The 21,200-nt window shown below is 52.9% G+C and overlaps 1 protein-coding gene across 1 annotated transcript in view; it reads right to left on the bottom strand.

The window, feature by feature from the left end:
• The window catches only part of plxna1b (plexin A1b), a 538,027-nt gene extending 517,362 nt beyond the window's left edge, over window positions 1-20,665 (bottom strand). Inside the window, exon 1 of the mRNA XM_041191009.1 lies at window positions 20,595-20,665. The gene's annotated coding sequence lies outside the window, so the exon portion shown is untranslated. The remainder of the gene's footprint in view (window positions 1-20,594) is intronic.
• Window positions 20,666-21,200: the final 535 nt, after the last annotated feature.

Genomic DNA, 21,200 nt, shown 5'->3' with positions numbered 1-21,200 from the left:
ATGGCCCTTCTCACCGCCCAGCACACACCAGAGGGACGAGTCTAGCTCTGCTAGATGTAATCAGACTCATTTTTTTGGATGAAAAAAATTTAAAACAACTCTACAAAGCAACAGCATGCGGGAGTACCGACAAAGAAAAGAGAAATTGGAAATTGGGTTTTTGAGGTCGGTATAGAGGGCAAAACAAAAAAAGAGACGACATCTTTCGCATGAGCTGTTAAGCCGAGACTCCGTCTGCCCTCTTGGGGTGGATATATTTTTTTTTAAATCCCGTGGCATTATTTCGAAGTTCAGTAACCCTTCTCCCCAGTGCCTTGGGTCAACATTTAATCCCTCGACCAGCACCTAAAACTGATTACCTGGCCATTTAGTTCATTGCTGTCTGTGGGATCTTCCTGTGCACAAATTTGCTGCCACGTTTCCCACGGCAATGGCTCCACTTCAAAAGGTGCTTCATAAAACCCCTGGGGGTGCCCTGAGGTTGGGAAAGGTGCTGTGGAGATGCAAGCTCTGACTTTCTTTTGCCACTAAGTTCTGACCTGGTCACCAAAGTATTGAAGCTAGCTCAGTTCAAACGGGTCAGGGGTTACAATTAGCTCACATTGGGGGAGAAAGGTCAGCAGCTTTTGGGTGCAGGGAAACAGAGCAGAGCACCACAAGGCCATGTCACCTGGGCTCCTCCATTTGAGGTTAAGTTCTGTACATGAGGAGGTGTCCCCAAGCAGCCCCTTGCATCAGCCCCCCCACCTTCCCACCCACCCCTTTTACCACAGTCCCCAACAGAGATTGAAATTCTGGCCAACAGCATCAGCTTGGCTCGTGTTGGTACTATTACCACGTCCCAAAGTTGCAGGTTCGAGCCCCACAGCAGGATTTGACAACACAATCTAGGCGAAGGCTCAAGTGCAGGGGGTGCACTGGACAGACAAGAGGTCACGGCATTCTGACAAGATTAGAAACTAGGAGCAGGAGTAGGCCATTTGGCCCTTCGAGCCTGTTCCGCCATTCATCATGATCATGGCTGATCATCCAACTCAATAGCCTGCTCCTGCTTTCTCCTCATACGCATTGATCCCTTTCGTCCCAAGAGCTATATCTAGTAGACTGAGGTTAAAGAGTCATGACAGAAAAATGGTAACCTTGGTGTTTGGGGAGAAACAGATCAAATGATGTGCGAACTGTCTTCACCCGCGTGGTGAAACTCTATCAGCTTCAACATGACATTGTTTAATTGCTTTATTATACTTCAGATGTGGGCATGACTGGAAACTGTTGCCCATCACTAGCTGCCTTCCTGAACCAAAGGTAGTGGTTTGATACAACCCAGAGCTTTTCTTGGCCACTTCAGAGGACAGGTCTAGCATTGGAGTCACATATGAGCCCAAATCGTGTACATTTCCTTCTCTAAAGGACAATATCCTCAGGTGTCCTGAGACTGACTTGCTCCAACCAGGCCACACACACACTGTAAAGCGTAGGAGGAAAGACATTAAGCCACAAAAGGAGGAGTTGGCAGACCCGAGGGCAATTTAAGATGGTTTCCTTTGCAGCGATGTTACTGAAGGAGATACTTTCTTGCATGTTACGATGATGAAATGCTTTTCCTAATTAGGACTGAAAGGATAATGATGGATTTAAACTATGATATATTACATCTTGAACGTTCTGCTAACTCAGTGCTTACACAACATGATGGACCATCGCTTGAAGCCAAGTAATCTTCCTCCTGGGCCTTTTTAAACCTGGCAACATCTAGATTTACAAAAGACACGGGCTGTTTGATGGGAATTAAAAATTGTTCATTGCACGCAGAACTTGGAATAGAGAATTAAGAGCTCGTACCATGACCAGTCTTTGTTTTTTGTTTAAAGGTATTTATTGGAGGTGGCAGGAGAGACTGAAGGGGAACCGCTCTGAAATGGGATCCCCTCCCACCCCAACTCGAGTCTCTCTCTCTGCCACTTGGTTTCTCTTTGCCATTGCACACCAGGTATCACTGGGACAGCGCCACTATTGGCTGCCCTCAATGGTTTATCGAAAATGCAATGTCAGTTTCCACATGTACACTCACAACACTCAGCTCGAGCTCATCACTTGACCCTTTCACTCCCTCTAAACTGTCCGACACTCTGTGTTGGATGAGCAGATATTTCCCTCAATTAAATATTTGGAAGCCATCATCTTTGGCCCTCACTCCAAACTCCAGTCCCGAGCTACCAATTCCATTCCTCTCCCTGGTAACGGTCGGAGGTTGAACTGATAAGTTCGGTGTTGTGTTTGACCCTGAGCTGGGTTTTCAACCATGTGTCCACGTCATCACTTAAACTGCCCGTCTCCACCCTGCTTCAGCTCTTCCACTGCTGAAACCTTCACTCACTCCCTTTGTTACCTTTAGACATCATTATTTCAATGCACTCCTAGCTGCTCTCCCAAATGCTACCTTCCATAAACTTGAGTTCATCCAAAGTCCTGCTGCCCTGTCCTAACTCACACCAAGTCCCATTCCCCTATCACTCCTCTGCTCATTGACCTACACTGGTTCCTGGTTAACATCTTGATTTGAAAATTCTCATCCTTGTTTTCAAATCTCTCCATGGCCTCACCCCTCCTTACCTCTGTATTCTTTCCAGGGCCTACAACCCTCCAAGAATGCCACTCTTTAATTGCTCCACCAATGGTGGTTGTGCCTTCAGTTGCCTGTGCCCCAAACTCCTTCCGTACACCACTCCATCTCTCTACTTCACCTTCCTCCTTTAAGATGTTCCCTCTTTGACCAAGCTTTTGATTTATTTCCTTATGTGGCTGGAAGACAAATTTTGTTTTATAATACTCCTACGAAGCACCTTAGGTCATTCTATAATGTTAAAGGTGCTATATAAATACAAGTTGTTGCTCTTGAGCCACTTAAGGTCCAGCTTTGGTTACTGTGGAGGGTTGGGGAGCTCACCTCAATATGCATTACAACAGTGACTGCATGTCAAAAGCTATCTCCCTGGTTATAAAACACGTTGGGATGTCCCGAAAGGCACTATAGAAATGCAAGAACTTAAGGTTTATCTAGCACCTTCAGATTAGGAAAAAGCTCAAGCAGCTTCACAGGGGTGGTACAAAGCAAAATCTGACATTGTGTCATGTAAGGAGATATCAAGCCAGATGATTAAAAGCTTGGTGAAAGAGTTAAGTTTTAAGGGAGTGTCTTAAACGAGGCAAGTTGGGCAGAGAGACAGGGAGCTGTAGGCAGGGAATTTAAAAGTTTAGGGACTTGGCAGCTGATGGCACAACCACCAATAGCAGAGTGATTAAAATCAGGGATGTCCAAGAGGCCAGAATTAGAAGAGCATAAGTATCTGCAGCAGGTTAGAGATGGGAGGAGCCAAGCAACAGAGGCATCTGGAAAAAAGGATGGGAGTTTTAAAATCGCGGGATTGCCTAACTACGAGCCGACATAGATCAGCGAGCACAGAGATGATGGGTGAACAGGACTTGGTGCAAGTTAGGACACGGGCAGCAGAGCTTTGAATGGCCTCAAGATTGTGGAAGGTAGAATGTGGGAGACCAGCCAGGGATGCATTGAAATAGTCAAGTGCAGAGGTAACAAAGGCTTGGATCAGCCTCTCAACATCAACGGAGTCAGGTGATGTTACGGAGCTGGAAGCAGGCAGTCTAAGTGATGGGAAAAGCATGTTCTTTCTCTATAGAAACTGTCTTCTGGTCATTGCCAGGAATAATAGACGATCTTTGCTAGAAAATGTGCATGTTTATATCATATCGCTTACACTCATGCAGACACTTCAAACGAAAGACAGAATTAGACTCAACTGCAAAGCTTTTCCTGGATGAATAGCGGACCAAAAATCTCTCAATGACTGGCCATTTGGACAGGGGATGAAGATGGATTAATGTCCTTTGAACTCCACCCAAGTATGTGTCCAATTTATTCCTCTAACTCTAGCCTCTTCAGCATCCCTGCGTTCCCTCTGCTTCACCATGAGCAGCCATGCCTTCAGCTGCGTAGATCATCAACCTCCAGAATTCCCTGCCGAAACCATGCTCGCTCTCTACTTCTCTATCTCTCCTCTTTTAAGTCACTATTTAAAACTTAGCTCTTTGGCTAAGCTTTTGAGTCACCTGTCCTAATGTTTTCTTACATGACTCATTGTCAACTGCAAATGCGGCTATGAAGTGCCTCGGGATCTTTTACTTAACGCGACATATAAATACAAACCGCTGCTTAGGGCAGATAGGAAAATGGGGAGGGACAGTAAAGAATTCCACAAGTCTTCTTGTCATTTAATCTCGTTCATCTTCCACCCTGTCATAAATCTTCCCTTTCACTCTTTCTTCCCTCCCCCCCCCCCCCTTCCATCTGGACAAAATCAAAATACTGCAGATGCTGGAAATCTGGAATACGAACAGAAAGTGCTGGAAATACTCAGCAGGTCTGGCAACATCTGCAGAGAGAGGAACAGAGTTAACCTTTCAGGTCAATGACCTTCCATCAGAATGGATCCAGCTGACGCTGTTTCTCTCGCCACAGATGTTGCCTGACCTGATGCACTATTTCCTGATGTCGTTACACAAGGCCGTCTCGGGATCAAACACTGCCTCCTGCTGGTTGGGGGGGGGTTGCATGCCACTCAATATTAACGGATGGAAACTGAATGAATAAATACAGCACAAACTTCCATTGCCAGCTTTCTTTCCCCAAAAAGTTTAATATCACTCAATAGGTGTCATGTTTTTAATCGCCAACATAGAGGTGATGAGTGGCAAAGCACATTTCAGTGGTTTAGATCCAATCTGAACTGCAGGGATCACGGTGTCCTGTGTCTGTTAGCAGTGAGGATCAGAATGGAACGAGTTCAGGCAAATCTGGAAACCAGCTCCCAGCAGGCAAAGATCCACAGCAGAAAGCTGGCTGGAATTCAATACTAACCTGCCAGTTGCACTGTAAGACCAGAGGGAAAGTCACCAACTAATCACATGCTGTTACAATAGATAGGGGCACTTTGTGTGGGGATTGTGGGTGACGGTTGAAGCATTATTATTAAGGGCAGGATACAGAGAGCTTCAGATTGCATCAGCCCTAATATGTATCCACCCAGGGAGCGCCCAGAATTGGCACTAAACACCATCAGCCCTTAGCCTGGCGATGCAACATTCACACACAAAATAGTTCTTCAAAAGAAAACATATCGATACCTCTTAATCCAGAGGAGGCTGGACCGCTAAATTTAAACACAAAAAAAAATCAGTGGGCTGTAAATTATAAATTAGGATAAATGATCCTTGCTGGGTGTATATATAAACCATAAAATGGGAACGTTAATCCATCTGGGTTAACTAGTCATACAAGACGAGCAGTAACCAGATAGGCAACATCCGTCTGTCTGTCATCAACATCAGCTCTAGTGTAGCGAGGCCATATGCAGTCAGCAGCAGTTGATGATGTTTACTGCCTGCGGCCTTGCTACACCAGGGTTAACGTTGATGATGAACAGACGGATGTTGCCTATCTCAGTTACTGCTCGTCTTGTATGACAAGTTAACCCAGATGGATTAACGTTCCCATTTTATGGTTTATATATTGTATTCAGCAGAGCAAGGGTTAAATATTAATCCTTTGTGAGCTTGATAGGATTGTTGGTCGCCACTTCCACCTGTGGGATCTGGCTCTGACACGTCCTGACAGAGAGGTAGGACTTGCATTTCTCTAGCACCTTTCCCAGCCACAAGACTTGCCAAGTGCTTTGCAACCTTTCTAGAGTGCTTCTTTGGCTGTAATGTAAGAAATGCAGCAGTCAAAATGAACACAACACAAGCCCAGAAACATGAGCACACCCGGGTTTTAAGTGATGTTAGATGATGGGGTAAAGAAGAGATGGAGGAAACACGGCTCTGTTTGCCCTCACAGGTATAGGTAAAAGTTGCCATGGCACTCTGCTCAAGAGCAGCATGGTTTGTCTCTGGTTTCCAGGTGGATATTTATCCGCTAACCACCATCAGTAAAACCGATTATCGTATAACTGTGTGGGAAGTTAATATACATAAATGGAGTGATGGTGACATAGTGGTAATGTCACTGGACTAGCAATCCAGAAGCCCAGGCTAATCCTCTGGAGACATGGTGCTCAAATCCTGCCACATGGTATTTGAATTCGGTTATAAAACTGGAATAATAAAGCTGGTTTCAATAATAGTTTGTTACCATAAAAACCCATCTCTGGTCCCTTTAGGGAAGGGAGGAAATTTACCAGTCCTGGTCTGGCCTACATGTGACTCCAGACCCACAGCTGAGCCTTAACTGCCCTATGAAATAGCTCAGTTCAAGGGCAAGAATGGGCAACAAATGTTGGCCTTGCCAGTGATGATCCACACCACGAAAGAATTTTAAAAAAGCCAAATTGGGCTGCATTAATAGGGTTATGACAGTGCACTCGGCATCAGGGAAGGAGAGGATTTGACTAGAGGGTTTCCACTTCCCATAGCTAATCAGTGCCTCCTACTGGTAAGTGTGCATGTGGGCAGTGACGCTCTTCAATGGAAAATTGGCACTGTTCATGTGAAGGACATCCATTTGAGGGAACTGCTGAAGGCAGCTAAACTCCAGTGATCAGCTCAAGCTGAGAAAACATTGGAACAGAGGCTGAGAATGCACTTGCACACAAGGAGGAGAAGTGGAGTTTACATAGGATGTACAGAATAGAAACAGGGCATTTGAACCAACTAGTCCATGCTCCACTTAATGAGATCGTTCCTCATCTAAATCTGTCATCATAACCCTCAATTCCCTTCTCCTTCATATGCTTGTCTAGCTTCTCCTTTAAATACATCTATACCATTCACTTCAACCACTTCCTGTGGTACAGAGTTAGTTCCATGTTCTCACCACTCTCTGGGTAAAGAAGTTTCTTCTGAATTCCCAATTGGATTTCTTGGTGAATATCTTATAATAGCCATAATCATAGAGGTCTACAGCACAGAAAAAAGGCCATTCAGCCCATCAAGTCTGTGCTGGTCAAACAAGTATTCTAATCCCATTTTCCAGCACTAGGCCCATAGCTTTGTATGCTATGGTATTGCAAGTGCACATCCAAATACTTCTTAAATGTTATGAGGGTTTCTGCCTCTACCACCCTTTCAGGCAGTGAGTTCCAGATTCCCACCACCCTCTGGGTGAAAAAATTCTTCCTCACATCCCCTCTAAACCTCCTGTCCCTTACCTTAAATCTACGCCCCCCTGGTTATTGATCCCTCCACCAAAGGGAAAGGTTCCTTCCTGTCTAACCTATCTATGGCCCCCATAATTTTATACATTATTTACACACATATCGATGGCCTCCAGTTATGCTCTTCCCAACAAGAGGAAACATTCTCTCTGTATCCACTCAGTCCAGACCTTTCATCATTTTGAAGAACTCTAGTAGGTCACCCCTCAGCCTTCTCCTTTTAAGACATAGACCCAGCCTGTTAATCTGCTCCTGGTATGTATGCCCAAATTCAAACAGTAGAGGTTTTATCCCCAGTTCTCTCAGATTGCAGGCACTGAGGCATCCAACTCCGGGGTGAAGGTCACACTTACCCCACACAAGGAGCCCAGTTGAGCGAATGACTTAGAAAATGCAACCACCAGTCAGCAGAGTCCTTAAGGTATTACAGGAGAATAAGCCGAGTGAGAACTGAACAGTTAACATATCCCACTGCATCCCAGCATCTCTGCAGTTTGACACACATGCACAGAGCAAGATGCAAATGGGAATTCAGCTCATTTCAACAGTAACGGTACAATCACAAGGCAGGCTTTATACACTGGACCCGCCACCTCCAAGATACATTCTAGAGGAATCAGTGCTAACTGACTGCAATCTCAGTTTGGGAGGTAATTCATCTCAATCTGTGACCCACCTCACACAGAGGGATCCACCCCCACCAGCTCTTGCACCCCAGAGCCACACAAAACCCAAGTTTGAAAGCAGAGTTGGGGTCTGCTGGCTGTGCACCTCAAAAACGGGTGCAGAACTGAAGTATTTATTTTCTTACACAGTCCAGCCATCCTCCTGTCACAACACAATGCCCACGTGCCAGAGTAACGTGGGGAGGGCGGCAGGAGTGGATTAAACCAGTAAAAGGAGGAGGGAAGGAGGACAGAAGGAGGGTGGTTGGGGGGGTGCGGGGGGGTGGTGGGCGGGTGGGAATAAAAAGATTGTAAAGGTGTAATTATCGAGATTGTAATTATCGAGACGACACACAAAGCTGGTTTGAAGCTGACAGGGGAATGAATGGTCCGGGAAAAAAAACCGAGTGAACGTGACAGTGACTGAGGTCTAAACATGGGAAGGCGACAGCAGGAGTGACACTGAGGGAGTCTCGTTAATTTCAGACGGGGCCCCTCGGAAGGTGGATCCCGAAATCTCCCCAAGCACCCCTCACTGCTGAAGCTGACAAGGGTGCCGGCCGCTAGAAGAAACACCAACATTGTCCCCCCACCCCCCCCCCCAACCCCCTTTATAGATGTCAAGGAGTCCGGTGGCGCAGCGGGTAGCGTCCCTGCCTTGGAGGTCTCTAGGTTGTGGGTTCGAGTCCCACCTCCAAGCCAAGGAGGTTCATGATACGGGGGTGGGGAGAGAAACACAGGTTGCATCCACCACCCCCACTCCTCTCCTTGGGAGGGTGGGGGGTGGTGGAGACAGGTGCGATGGAAGGAGTCCCTACCCTCTCTCTCACCCAGTCTCTCTCTCTCTCTCACCCAGTGAGAGTGTGTGTATGTGAGTGAGAGAGAGAGGGGGGTGTGGAGACAGGTGCGATGGAAGGAGTCCCTACCGGGGGTGGGGGTATAAAAAGTACATGTCACCACAGCAACTGGCGGGACTCCCCGATGATCGGGGGGGAGAGAGTACAGAGTGCGTGTGAGGCAGGAGTGTCTGACCCTCTCTTCTCTCCCTCACACCTTGTCCCGGGTTTAATGCTTTGCGCAGAATCCATCAGCTTTCTGACCCCTCCTGCCGCAGTGTTTGATAATAACTTTGTCCATCGCCCCCGTATCCCCATAGAAGGGTAACTCGCTGCTTCACACTTTCCCATACAGCCTCCCAGAAACAACTGTCACTCAAACCATTTCCCCGGGCAGGACAATACGCTTAATGGGTTTGCAGGGGGTGGGGGTGAGTTGTTTAAATAGGAATTGGGGGTGAGTGTTTTGTGGCTGTGCCAGATTTCCAAACCCGAGTAACGGTACCGTTGGATGGAGAAAGTTTCCATCTTCAAATACATTCGCAGCTTAAAAATCCAGCACCAAATACTTCAATAAAACTCCATCGGGGGTGGGGGGGTGAGGGGACACTGGGGGTGGGGGGGAGATAAGGGGGATCACAGGAAGGGGGAAACAGAGAGGGGGGGAGGGGGAACAGAGATGGGGGGGGAAGGGGGAAGAGAGAGGGGGAAGGGGGAAGAGAGAGGGGGAAGGGGGGGGAAGGGGGAAGAGAGAGGGGGAAGGGGGGGGGGAAGGGGGAAGAGAGAGGGGGAAGGGGGGGGGAAGGGGGAAGAGAGAGGGGGAAGAGAGAGGGGGAAGGGGGAAGAGAGAGGGGGAAGGGGGAAGAGAGAGGGGGAAGGGGGAAGAGAGAGGGGGAAGGGGGAAGAGAGAGGGGGAAGGGGGAAGAGAGAGGGGGAAGGGGGAAGAGAGAGGGGGAAGGGGGAAGAGAGAGGGGGAAGGGGGAAGAGAGAGGGGGAAGGGGGAAGAGAGAGGGGGAAGGGGGAAGAGAGAGGGGGAAGGGGGAAGAGAGAGGGGGAAGGGGGAAGAGAGAGGGGGAAGGGGGAAGAGAGAGGGGGGAAGGGGGAAGAGAGAGGGGGGAAGGGGGAAGAGAGAGGGGGAAGGGGGAAGAGAGAGGGGGAAGGGGGAAGAGAGAGGGGGGAAGGGGGAAGAGAGAGGGGGAAGGGGGAAGAGAGAGGGGGAAGGGGGGAAGAGAGAGGGGGGAGGGGGAAGAGAGAGAGAGAGGGGGGAGGGGGAAGAGAGAGAGAGAGGGGGGAGGGGGAAGAGAGAGAGAGGGGAGGGGGAAGAGCGAGAGAGGAGGGGAGGGGGAAGAGAGAGAGAGGAGGGGAGGGGGAAGAGAGAGAGAGGAGGGGAGGGGGAAGAGAGAGAGAGAGAGAGGGGAGGGGGAAGAGAGAGAGAGAGAGAGGGGAGGGGGAAGAGAGAGAGAGAGAGAGGGGAGGGGGAAGAGAGAGAGGGGCGGGAGGGGGAAGAGAGAGAGGGGCGGGAGGGGGAAGAGAGAGAGGGGCGGGAGGGGGAAGAGAGAGAGGGGCGGGAGGGGGAAGAGAGAGAGGGGCGGGAGGGGGAAGAGAGAGAGGGGCGGGAGGGGGAAGAGAGAGAGAGGAGGGGAGGGGGAAGAGAGAGAGAGAGAGAGAGGATGGGGAAGAGAGAGAGAGAGAGGATGGGGAAGAGAGAGAGAGAGAGAGGAGGGGGAAGAGAGAAGAGAGAGGGGGGGGAGGGGGAAGAGAGAGAGGAGGGGGCAGGGGGAAGAAGAGAGAGAGAGAGGGGGCAGGGGGGGAGAGTGAGAGAGAGAGAGAGAGAGAGGGGGAGGGGGGAGGTGGAAGAGAGAGGGGGGGAGGTGGAAGAAGAGAGAGAGAGAGAGGGAGGGGGCAGGGGGAAGAGAGAGAGAGGGGGCAGGGGGAAGAGAGAGAGAGGGGGCAGGGGGAAGAGAGAGAGAGGGGGCAGGGGGAAGAGAGAGAGAGGGGGCAGGGGGAAGAGAGAGAGAGGGGGCAGGGGGAAGAGAGAGAGAGGGGGCAGGGGGAAGAGAGAGAGAGGGGGCAGGGGGAAGAGAGAGAGAGGGGGCAGGGGGAAGAGAGAGAGAGGGGGCAGGGGGAAGAGAGAGAGAGGGGGCAGGGGGAAGAGAGAGAGAGGGGGCAGGGGGAAGAGAGAGAGAGGGGGCAGGGGGAAGAGAGAGAGAGGGGGCAGGGGGAAGAGAGAGAGAGGGGGCAGGGGGAAGAGAGAGAGAGGGGGCAGGGGGAAGAGAGAGAGAGGGGGCAGGGGGAAGAGAGAGAGAGGGGGCAGGGGGAAGAGAGAGAGAGGGGGCAGGGGGAAGAGAGAGAGAGGGGGCAGGGGGAAGAGAGAGAGAGGGGGCAGGGGGAAGAGAGAGAGAGGGGGCAGGGGGAAGAGAGAGAGAGGGGGCAGGGGGAAGAGAGAGAGAGGGGGCAGGGGGAAGAGAGAGAGAGGGGGCAGGGGGAAGAGAGAGAGAGGGGGCAGGGGGAAGAGAGAGAGAGGGGGCAGGGGGAAGAGAGAGAGAGGGGGCAGGGGGAAGAGAGAGAGAGGGGGCAGGGGGAAGAGAGAGAGAGGGGGCAGGGGGAAGAGAGAGAGAGGGGGCAGGGGGAAGAGAGAGAGAGGGGGCAGGGGGAAGAGAGAGAGAGGGGGCAGGGGGAAGAGAGAGAGAGGGGGCAGGGGGAAGAGAGAGAGAGGGGGCAGGGGGAAGAGAGAGAGAGGGGGCAGGGGGAAGAGAGAGAGAGGGGGCAGGGGGAAGAGAGAGAGAGGGGGCAGGGGGAAGAGAGAGAGAGGGGGCAGGGGGAAGAGAGAGAGAGGGGGCAGGGGGAAGAGAGAGAGAGGGGGCAGGGGGAAGAGAGAGAGAGGGGGCAGGGGGAAGAGAGAGAGAGGGGGCAGGGGGAAGAGAGAGAGAGGGGGCAGGGGGAAGAGAGAGAGAGAGGGCAGGGGAAGAGAGAGAGAGGGGGCAGGGGGAAGAGAGAGAGAGGGGGCAGGGGGAAGAGAGAGAGAGGGGGCAGGGGGAAGAGAGAGAGAGGGGGCAGGGGGAAGAGAGAGAGAGGGGGCAGGGGGAAGAGAGAGAGAGGGGGCAGGGGGAAGAGAGAGAGAGGGGGCAGGGGGAAGAGAGAGAGAGGGGGCAGGGGGAAGAGAGAGAGAGGGGGCAGGGGGAAGAGAGAGAGAGGGGGCAGGGGGAAGATGAGAGAGGAGAGGGGCAGGGGGAAGAGAGAGAGAGGGGGCAGGGGGAAGAGAGAGAGAGGGGGCAGGGGGAAGAGAGAGAGGGGCGGGAGGGGGAAGAGAGAGAGGGGCGGGAGGGGGAAGAGAGAGAGGGGGTAGGGGGAGAGAGAGAGGGGGCAGGGGGAAAGAGATGGCAGGGGAGAGAGAGAGGGCAGGGGAAGAGAGAGAGAGGGCAGGGGGAAGAGAGAGAGAGAGGGGGGAACGCAGAGAGAGAGGGGGGAACGCAGAGAGAGAGGGGGGAACGCAGAGAGAGAGGGGGGAACGCAGCGAGAGAGGGGGGAACGCAGAGATAGAGGCGGAACGCAGAGAGAAGAGGGGGGGGGAACGCCCACCCCCCAGAGAGAGAGGGGGGGAACGCAGCGCGAGAGGGGGGACACGCAGAGAGAGAGGGCGGGACAGCAGAGAGAGGGGGGGGAAAAGCAGCAGAGAGAGAGGGGGGACGCAGAGAGAGAGGGGGGAACGCAGAGAGAGAGGGGGGAACGCAGAGAGAGAGGGGGGAACGCAGAGAGAGAGGGGGGAACGCAGAGAGAGAGGGGGGAACGCAGAGAGAGAGGGGGGGAACGCAGAGAGAGAGAGGGGGGAACGCAGAGAGAGAGGGGGGGGAACGCAGAGAGAGAGGGGGGGGAACGCAGAGAGAGAGGGGGGGAACGCAGAGAGAGAGGGGGGGGGAACGCAGAGAGAGAGGGGGGGAACGCAGAGAGAGAGGGGGGGGAACGCAGAGAGAGAGGGGGGGAACGCAGAGAGAGAGGGGGGGGAACGCAGAGAGAGAGGGGGGGGAACGCAGAGAGAGAGGGGGGGGAACGCAGAGAGAGAGGGGGGGGAACGCAGAGAGAGAAGGGGGGCGGGCAGACAGAGAGAGAAGGGGGGCGGGAGCAGACAGAGAGAGGAAAGGGGGGGGCAGACAGCAGAGAGAAAGGGGGGGCGGGCAGGACAGAGAGAGAAAGGGGGGGGGGGCAGACCAGAGAGAGAAAGGGGGGGGCGGGCAGCCAGAGAGGAGAAAGGGGGGGCGGGCAGACAGAGAGAGAAGGGGGGGCGGCAGACAGAGAGAGAAAGGGGGGGCGGGCAGACAGAGAGAGAAAGGGGGGGCGGGCAGACAGAGACGAGAAAGGGGGGGCGGGCAGACAGAGAGATGAAAGGGGGGGGCGGGGCAGACAGAGAGAGGAAAGGGGGGGGCGGGGCAGACAGAGAGAGAAAGGGGGGGCGGGCAGACAGAGAGAGAAAGGGGGGAGGGCAGACAGAGAGAAAGGGGGGGCGGGCAGACAGAGAGAGAAAGGGGGGGCGGGCAGACAGAGAGAGAAAGGGGGGGCGGGCAGACAGAGAGAGAAAGGGGGGGCGGGGCAGACAGAGAGAGAAAGGGGGGGGCGGGCAGACAGAGAGAGAAAGGGGGGGCGGGCAGACAGAGAGAGAAAGGGGGGGCGGGCAGACAGAGAGAGAAAGGGGGGGCGGGCAGACAGAGAGAGAAAGGGGGGGCGGGCAGACAGAGAGAGAAAGGGGGGGCGGGCAGACAGAGAGAGAAAGGGGGGGGCGGGCAGACAGAGAGAGAAAGGGGGGGCGGGCAGACAGAGAGAGAAAGGGGGGGGCGGGCAGACAGAGAGAGAAAGGGGGGGCGGGCAGACAGAGAGAGAAAGGGGGGGCGGGCAGACAGAGAGAGAAAGGGGGGGCGGGCAGACAGAGAGAGAAAGGGGGGCGGGCAGACAGAGAGAGAAAGGGGGGGCGGGCAGACAGAGAGAGAAAGGGGGGGCGGGCAGACAGAGAGAGAAAGGGGGGGCGGGCAGACAGAGAGAGAAAGGGGGGGCGGGCAGACAGAGAGAGAAAGGGGGGGCGGGCAGACAGAGAGAGAAAGGGGGGGCGGGCAGACAGAGAGAGAAAGGGGGGGCGGGCAGACAGAGAGAGAAAGGGGGGGCGGGCAGACAGAGAGAGAAAGGGGGGGCGGGCAGACAGAGAGAGAAAGGGGGGGCGGGCAGACAGAGAGAGAAAGGGGGGGCGGGCAGACAGAGAGAGAAAGGGGGGGCGGGCAGACAGAGAGAGAAAGGGGGGGGCGGGGCAGACAGAGAGAGAAAGGGGGGGCGGGCAGACAGAGAGAGAAAGGGGGGGCGGGCAGACAGAGAGAGAAAGGGGGGGGCGGGCAGACAGAGAGAGAAAGGGGGGGCGGGCAGACAGAGAGAGAAAGGGGGGGCGGGCAGACAGAGAGAGAAAGGGGGGGCGGGCAGACAGAGAGAGAAAGGGGGGGCGGGCAGACAGAGAGAGAAAGGGGGGGCGGGCAGACAGAGAGAGAAAGGGGGGGCGGGCAGACAGAGAGAGAAAGGGGGGGGCGGGCAGACAGAGAGAGAAAGGGGGGGCGGGCAGACAGAGAGAGAAAGGGGGGGGCGGGCAGACAGAGAGAGAAAGGGGGGGCGGGCAGACAGAGAGAGAAAGGGGGGGCGGGCAGACAGAGAGAGAAAGGGGGGGCGGGCAGACAGAGAGAGAAAGGGGGGGCGGGCAGACAGAGAGAGAAAGGGGGGGCGGGCAGACAGAGAGAGAAAGGGGGGGCGGGCAGACAGAGAGCGAAAGGGGGGGGGCGGGCAGACAGAGAGAGAAAGGGGGGGCGGGCAGACAGAGAGAGAAAGGGGGGGCGGGCAGACAGAGAGAGAAAGGGGGGGCGGGCAGACAGAGAGAGAAAGGGGGGGGCGGGCAGACAGAGAGAGAAAGGGGGGGCGGGCAGACAGAGAGAGAAAGGGGGGGCGGGCAGACAGAGAGAGAAAGGGGGGGCGGGCAGACAGAGAGAGAAAGGGGGGGCGGGGCAGACAGAGAGAGAAAGGGGGGGCGGGCAGACAGAGAGAGAAAGGGGGGGCGGGCAGACAGAGAGAGAAAGGGGGGGCGGGCAGACAGAGAGAGAAAGGGGGGGCGGGCAGACAGAGAGAGAAAGGGGGGGCGGGCAGACAGAGAGAGAAAGGGGGGGCGGGCAGACAGAGAGAGAAGGGGGGGCGGGCAGACAGAGAGAGAAAGGGGGGCGGGCAGACAGAGAGAGAAGGGGGGGCGGGCAGACAGAGAGAGAAGGGGGGGCGGGCAGACAGAGAGAGAAGGATGGAGGGCAGACAGAGAGAGAGATGTAGGGCAGACAGAGAGAGAGATGTAGGCAGACAGAGAGAGAGATGTAGGCAGACAGAGAGAGAGATGTAGGCAGACAGAGAGAGAGATGTAGGCAGACAGAGAGAGAGATGTAGGCAGACAGAGAGAGAGATGTAGGCAGACAGAGAGAGAGATGTAGGCAGACAGAGAGAGAGATGTAGGCAGACAGAGAGAGAGATGTAGGCAGACAGAGAGAGAGATGTAGGCAGACAGAGAGAGAGATGTAGGCAGACAGAGAGAGAGATGTAGGCAGACAGAGAGAGAGATGTAGGCAGACAGAGAGAGAGATGTAGGCAGACAGAGAGAGAGATGTAGGCAGACAGAGAGAGAGATGTAGGCAGACAGAGAGAGAGATGTAGGCAGACAGAGAGAGAGATGTAGGCAGACAGAGAGAGAGATGTAGGCAGACAGAGAGAGAGATGTAGGCAGACAGAGAGAGAGATGTAGGCAGACAGAGAGAGAGATGTAGGCAGACAGAGAGAGAGATGTAGGCAGACAGAGAGAGAGATGTAGGCAGACAGAGAGAGAGATGTAGGCAGACAGAGAGAGAGATGTAGGCAGACAGAGAGAGAGATGTAGGCAGACAGAGAGAGAGATGTAGGCAGACAGAGAGAGAGATGTAGGCAGACAGAGAGAGAGATGTAGGCAGACAGAGAGAGAGATGTAGGCAGACAGAGAGAGAGATGTAGGCAGACAGAGAGAGAGATGTAGGCAGACAGAGAGAGAGATGTAGGCAGACAGAGAGAGAGATGTAGGCAGACAGAGAGAGAGATGTAGGCAGACAGAGAGAGAGATGTAGGCAGACAGAGAGAGAGATGTAGGCAGACAGAGAGAGAGATGTGAGCAGACAGAGAGAGAGATGTAGGCAGACAGAGAGAGAGATGTGAGCAGACAGAGAGAGAGATGTGAGCAGACAGAGAGAGAGATGTGAGCAGACAGAGAGAGAGATGTGAGCAGACAGAGAGAGAGATGTGAGCAGACAGAGAGAGAGATGTGAGCAGACAGAGAGAGAGATGTGAGCAGACAGAGAGAGAGATGTGAGCAGACAGAGAGAGAGATGTGAGCAGACAGAGAGAGAGATGTGAGCAGACAGAGAGAGAGATGTGAGCAGACAGAGAGAGAGATGTGAGCAGACAGAGAGAGAGATGTGAGCAGACAGAGAGAGAGATGTGAGCAGACAGAGAGAGAGATGTGAGCAGACAGAGAGAGAGATGTGAGCAGACAGAGAGAGAGATGTGAGCAGACAGAGAGAGAGATGTGAGCAGACAGAGAGAGAGATGTGAGCAGACAGAGAGAGAGATGTGAGCAGACAGAGAGAGAGATGTGAGCAGACAGAGAGAGAGATGTGAGCAGACAGAGAGAGAGATGTGAGCAGACAGAGAGAGAGATGTGAGCAGACAGAGAGAGAGATGTGAGCAGACAGAGAGAGAGATGTGAGCAGACAGAGAGAGAGATGTGAGCAGACAGAGAGAGAGATGTGAGCAGACAGAGAGAGAGATGTGAGCAGACAGAGAGAGAGATGTGAGCAGACAGAGAGAGAGATGTGAGCAGACAGAGAGAGAGATGTGAGCAGACAGAGAGAGAGATGTGAGCAGACAGAGAGAGAGATGTGAGCAGACAGAGAGAGAGATGTGAGCAGACAGAGAGAGAGATGTGAGCAGACAGAGAGAGAGATGTGAGCAGACAGAGAGAGAGATGTGAGCAGACAGAGAGAGAGATGTGAGCAGACAGAGAGAGAGATGTGAGCAGACAGAGAGAGAGATGTGAGCAGACAGAGAGAGAGATGTGAGCAGACAGAGAGAGAGATGTGAGCAGACAGAGAGAGAGATGTGAGCAGACAGAGAGAGAGATGTGAGCAGACAGAGAGAGAGATGTGAGCAGACAGAGAGAGAGATGTGAGCAGACAGAGAGAGAGATGTGAGCAGACAGAGAGAGAGATGTGAGCAGACAGAGAGAGAGATGTGAGCAGACAGAGAGAGAGATGTGAGCAGACAGAGAGAGAGATGTGAGCAGACAGAGAGAGAGATGTGAGCAGACAGAGAGAGAGATGTGAGCAGACAGAGAGAGAGATGTGAGCAGACAGAGAGAGAGATGTGAGCAGACAGAGAGAGAGATGTGAGCAGACAGAGAGAGAGATGTGAGCAGACAGAGAGAGAGATGTGAGCAGACAGAGAGAGAGATGTGAGCAGACAGAGAGAGAGATGTGAGCAGACAGAGAGAGAGATGTGAGCAGACAGAGAGAGAGATGTGAGCAGACAGAGAGAGAGATGTGAGCAGACAGAGAGAGAGATGTGAGCAGACAGAGAGAGAGATGTGAGCAGACAGAGAGAGAGATGTGAGCAGACAGAGAGAGAGATGTGAGCAGACAGAGAGAGAGATGTGAGCAGACAGAGAGAGAGATGTGAGGAGAGATGTGAGCAGACAGAGAGAGAGATGTGAGCAGACAGAGAGAGAGATGTGAGCAGACAGAGAGAGAGATGTGAGCAGACAGAGAGAGAGATGTAGAGATGTGCAGACAGAGAGAGAGATGTGAGCAGCCAGAGAGAGAGATGTGAGCAGACAGAGAGAGAGATGTGAGCAGACAGAGAGAGATGTGAGCAGACAGAGAGAGATGTGAGCAGACAGAGAGAGAGATGTAGGCAGACAGAGAGAGAGATGTGAGCAGACAGAGAGAGAGATGTGAGCAGACAGAGAGAGAGATGTGAGCAGACAGAGAGAGATGTGAGCAGACAGAGAGAGATGTGAGCAGACAGAGAGAGATGTGAGCAGACAGAGAGAGAGATGTAGGCAGACAGAGAGAGGGATGTGAGCAGACAGAGAGAGAGATGTGAGCAGACAGAGAGAGAGATGTGAGCAGACAGAGAGAGAGATATGAGCAGACAGAGAGAGAAATGTGAGCAGACAGAGAGAGAGATGTAGGCAGACAGAGAGAAAGATGTAGGCAGACAGAGAGAGAGATGTAGGCAGACAGAGAGGGAGGGCGGGCAGACAGGGAGGGAGGGCGGGCAGACAGGGAGGGAGGGAGGGAGGGCGGGCAGAGAATTAGAGTGGCAGAGAGGCAGAGCAGGGTAGAGGGAGACAGAGACAGGGAGAAACAAACGAGGGTGGAGGGAGGGACAGAGACAGAACAAACCCGGGCAGCACAGTGTTCGGTGCTCAGGAGGATCCCCCCTCCCCATCGAGCTGTTGTGACCACAATGCGGTTTCGCAAAGATTCCTGTCCGATTCCACCTCGAAGACGTGGAGCTGACTGCTCCCCCCTGTCTGAGCCCGCTAGAACCCCGGCAATACCCTGCTTCCATCCCACCTGAACCTCCCTCCCTCCCTACCCTACCCTACCCTCGGATTCGGCTCAGAGCCAGAGGGCGGGTGGGAACCAACTCGGAGGAAACCCTGCCTGAATTCCAGCCCCTCTGCCGGCCGGCCGGCCGGATTCCGGTCCTCGGGGGGGGTGGGAAACAAGACAAGGCACTGCCTTTTGACTTGGGGGTGGGGGTGGGGTTGAAATCACAGTCCGAAACCATCAGCTGATTAAAAAGGGATCGTTTTATTGAAATGCTCGTGTTAAAAATATTGGCAGAGGGAGATTGAGCAGGTCTGCGTATGTTATTAGGGAGGGAGGGAGGAGGGGGTGGGGGTGCGGATAGAAATCCTCTTGACAGAAACAGGTAATGAAGATTGATTCTGTTAAGACTGTTTCTCATTTCATATCCCTTCACACACACACACACATATATTCCCCCTTGACCTTTGGTAACTATATAATAATTTAGGACCCTCACAGTGAGAGAGTGAGAGAGAGAGTGAGAGACGCATCTTTCTTCATGTTGGAGGAGGTTGAATTGCAGAATACACATTTTGAGAATTAATCTGAGATTGAAACGAGATCGATTATTTCACACGCTTCTCTGTAAAGCCGCCAGCCCAGCCGCCCAGCCGCCAAATAATAACATTTTTTTTAAAAAAACAAAACACATTTTATTGCATAAATAGCGCGGGGAATGCATTTAAACAAACTTAGCGGTTAACCAGTCCATAAACTATTACCAAGACATGACCAAACAGCCGTTCAAACTTACAATATATATATATATATATATAAAAACACACAAGCGCTCAGATCTCCCTCGATGTTCATGTGACTTTTTTTTTAAAAAAAACAACAAAAATAAGATCGTTCGTGTAGAAAAAGATCATTTTGCTTTTTTAAAAAAGAATTAGAACCAAAAAAAAAAAGCCACATTTCGCCTCCAGCGAGAAGTTGAAAGTAAGCAGAGATTTTGGGAAGAATGTCAATTTCAACCCCGCCGCTCAAGTCAATTTCACAGGTTTTTTTTTAGCCATTTCTCGTCAATTTCAAACATTCACCCACACCGCCCCCCCCCCCCCAAACCTTTCCCTCCCCTGTAACAAGTAAACCCCCCACCCCCCACCACCCAACCCAACACCTTCCTCTCCCCTCTATTACCCCCCCTCCCTCCCCTCTGGCTGCTACCCGCAGGAATAAGGCGGATCTTCCCACCCTCGGTGCATTCCCGACCAGAGACTGGGTTTTTTTTTAAAAAAAACAGGCGGGGGGGGGGGGGGGGAAAGCATGTACCTCTTGTCAATCTGCCACACGAAAAATGTGTAGATCAAAAGTACTCACTTAGAGACAAGTTCATTTTAAAACGTCCCCCCTCTCTCTCTCTCTCTCTCTCTCTCTCTATCTATCTATCTCTATCTCTCTGGGTTTTTTTTTTTACTAACAAGAGTGGAGCTGGGAGTGGAGTAGGCAAGCGCCGCACAAAATCTGAGTGTCAGGTTCCCCCCCCCCCCCACCCCACCGCCGCCCCGTTATTTTGGGTGCAGGTAGAACGGGCGGAGATGTGGGGAGAGGTGTGTGTGTGGAATTCACCCGCTGGTTTCGCGATCCGCGGCGGCTTTCAACAACTCCTCCTCTCAGTGGAAATTCCAACCCCCCCCCCACCCCACCAAGTCTTGCTTTAAACTACAAGCGCACACACACAGCCAAGTATTTATTTACAGATCGGAGCCTTATAAAAAGAAAAAAAAAAATTAAATCCCCAGGCAATTCTCTGCTGCCGTCCCCCAACTTGCTAGCTTTTCAACCGGTCAAGAACGAAAACTAGTCTCATTTAGAAAAGGCTGGGTTGAAGCGACCCCGGGTTTGTGTCTGGGTACATGCTTGGTTGCCAACTGGGAAACGCCAAAAAAAAAAACGCGTAACTCTAACTAACACACACACACACACACACACACATACACACACAAAACCCCAGTCCAAAGAAATGCATCACATTTTCTTCCCCTGGACTAAAACTCGTTGTAACAAAGAAATCACATGGATGTGAAAGCCTGACTCGTTTCTCTGCTACTTTTCTCAGTCCTCCCCCCCCCCCGCAAAAAAAACAAAATCTGGCAACCCCTGTACCTCCCCCCCCCCCCTTGATATTTTAGACGTGTACACAATGTAGCAAAGGATACAAGGCCGGATCGGAGTACTTACTGTGTGAATGGGTGAGTGTCCTTGTCATAATTAGCTCCCAGCACAGTTCCAGTTCCTGCTGCTGCTGCTGCTCCTCGCTACAATCTAGGTGAATGGAATGTAACTCCAGGCATCCAATGGGAACCCCAGCCTCGCTCTCACTCCCCTGGCAAAGTGCGATCCAAGCACTAGGGGGAGCCTGTCCCCACCAGCAGCCGCATTGCAATACAGCACACAGCGCCGAGTCTTAAAAGGGCAATGCACGGACAGATCGACCCACAACGCGGGGCCAGGCACGGGAGCCTTAAAAGGGCGACGCGCGGGAAGATAGCCACATGCGCTGCCAGCATTGAGTCTAAAACGGGCAATGCACAGTCAGACACTCACGCACACAGAGCCAACACTGAGTCTTAGAAGGGCAATGCACAGATAGACACGTGCACTAACAGCACTGTGTCTTAAAAGGGTAATGCACAGACTGACAGACACACACAAAATAACCCTGCCAGCAATTAGTCTTAAAAGGGCAACACACACACACACACACACACACACACACACAGCCAGCGTTCAGAGTCTTAAAAAGGCAATGCACAGGCACACTCAAGCACAAACTTAACTGACACA

The sequence above is a fragment of the Carcharodon carcharias genome, chromosome 7 (genome assembly GCF_017639515.1).
Source record: "Carcharodon carcharias isolate sCarCar2 chromosome 7, sCarCar2.pri, whole genome shotgun sequence".
NCBI lineage: Eukaryota > Metazoa > Chordata > Chondrichthyes > Lamniformes > Lamnidae > Carcharodon > Carcharodon carcharias.
This window is presented reverse-complemented; position numbering and strand designations above follow the sequence as displayed.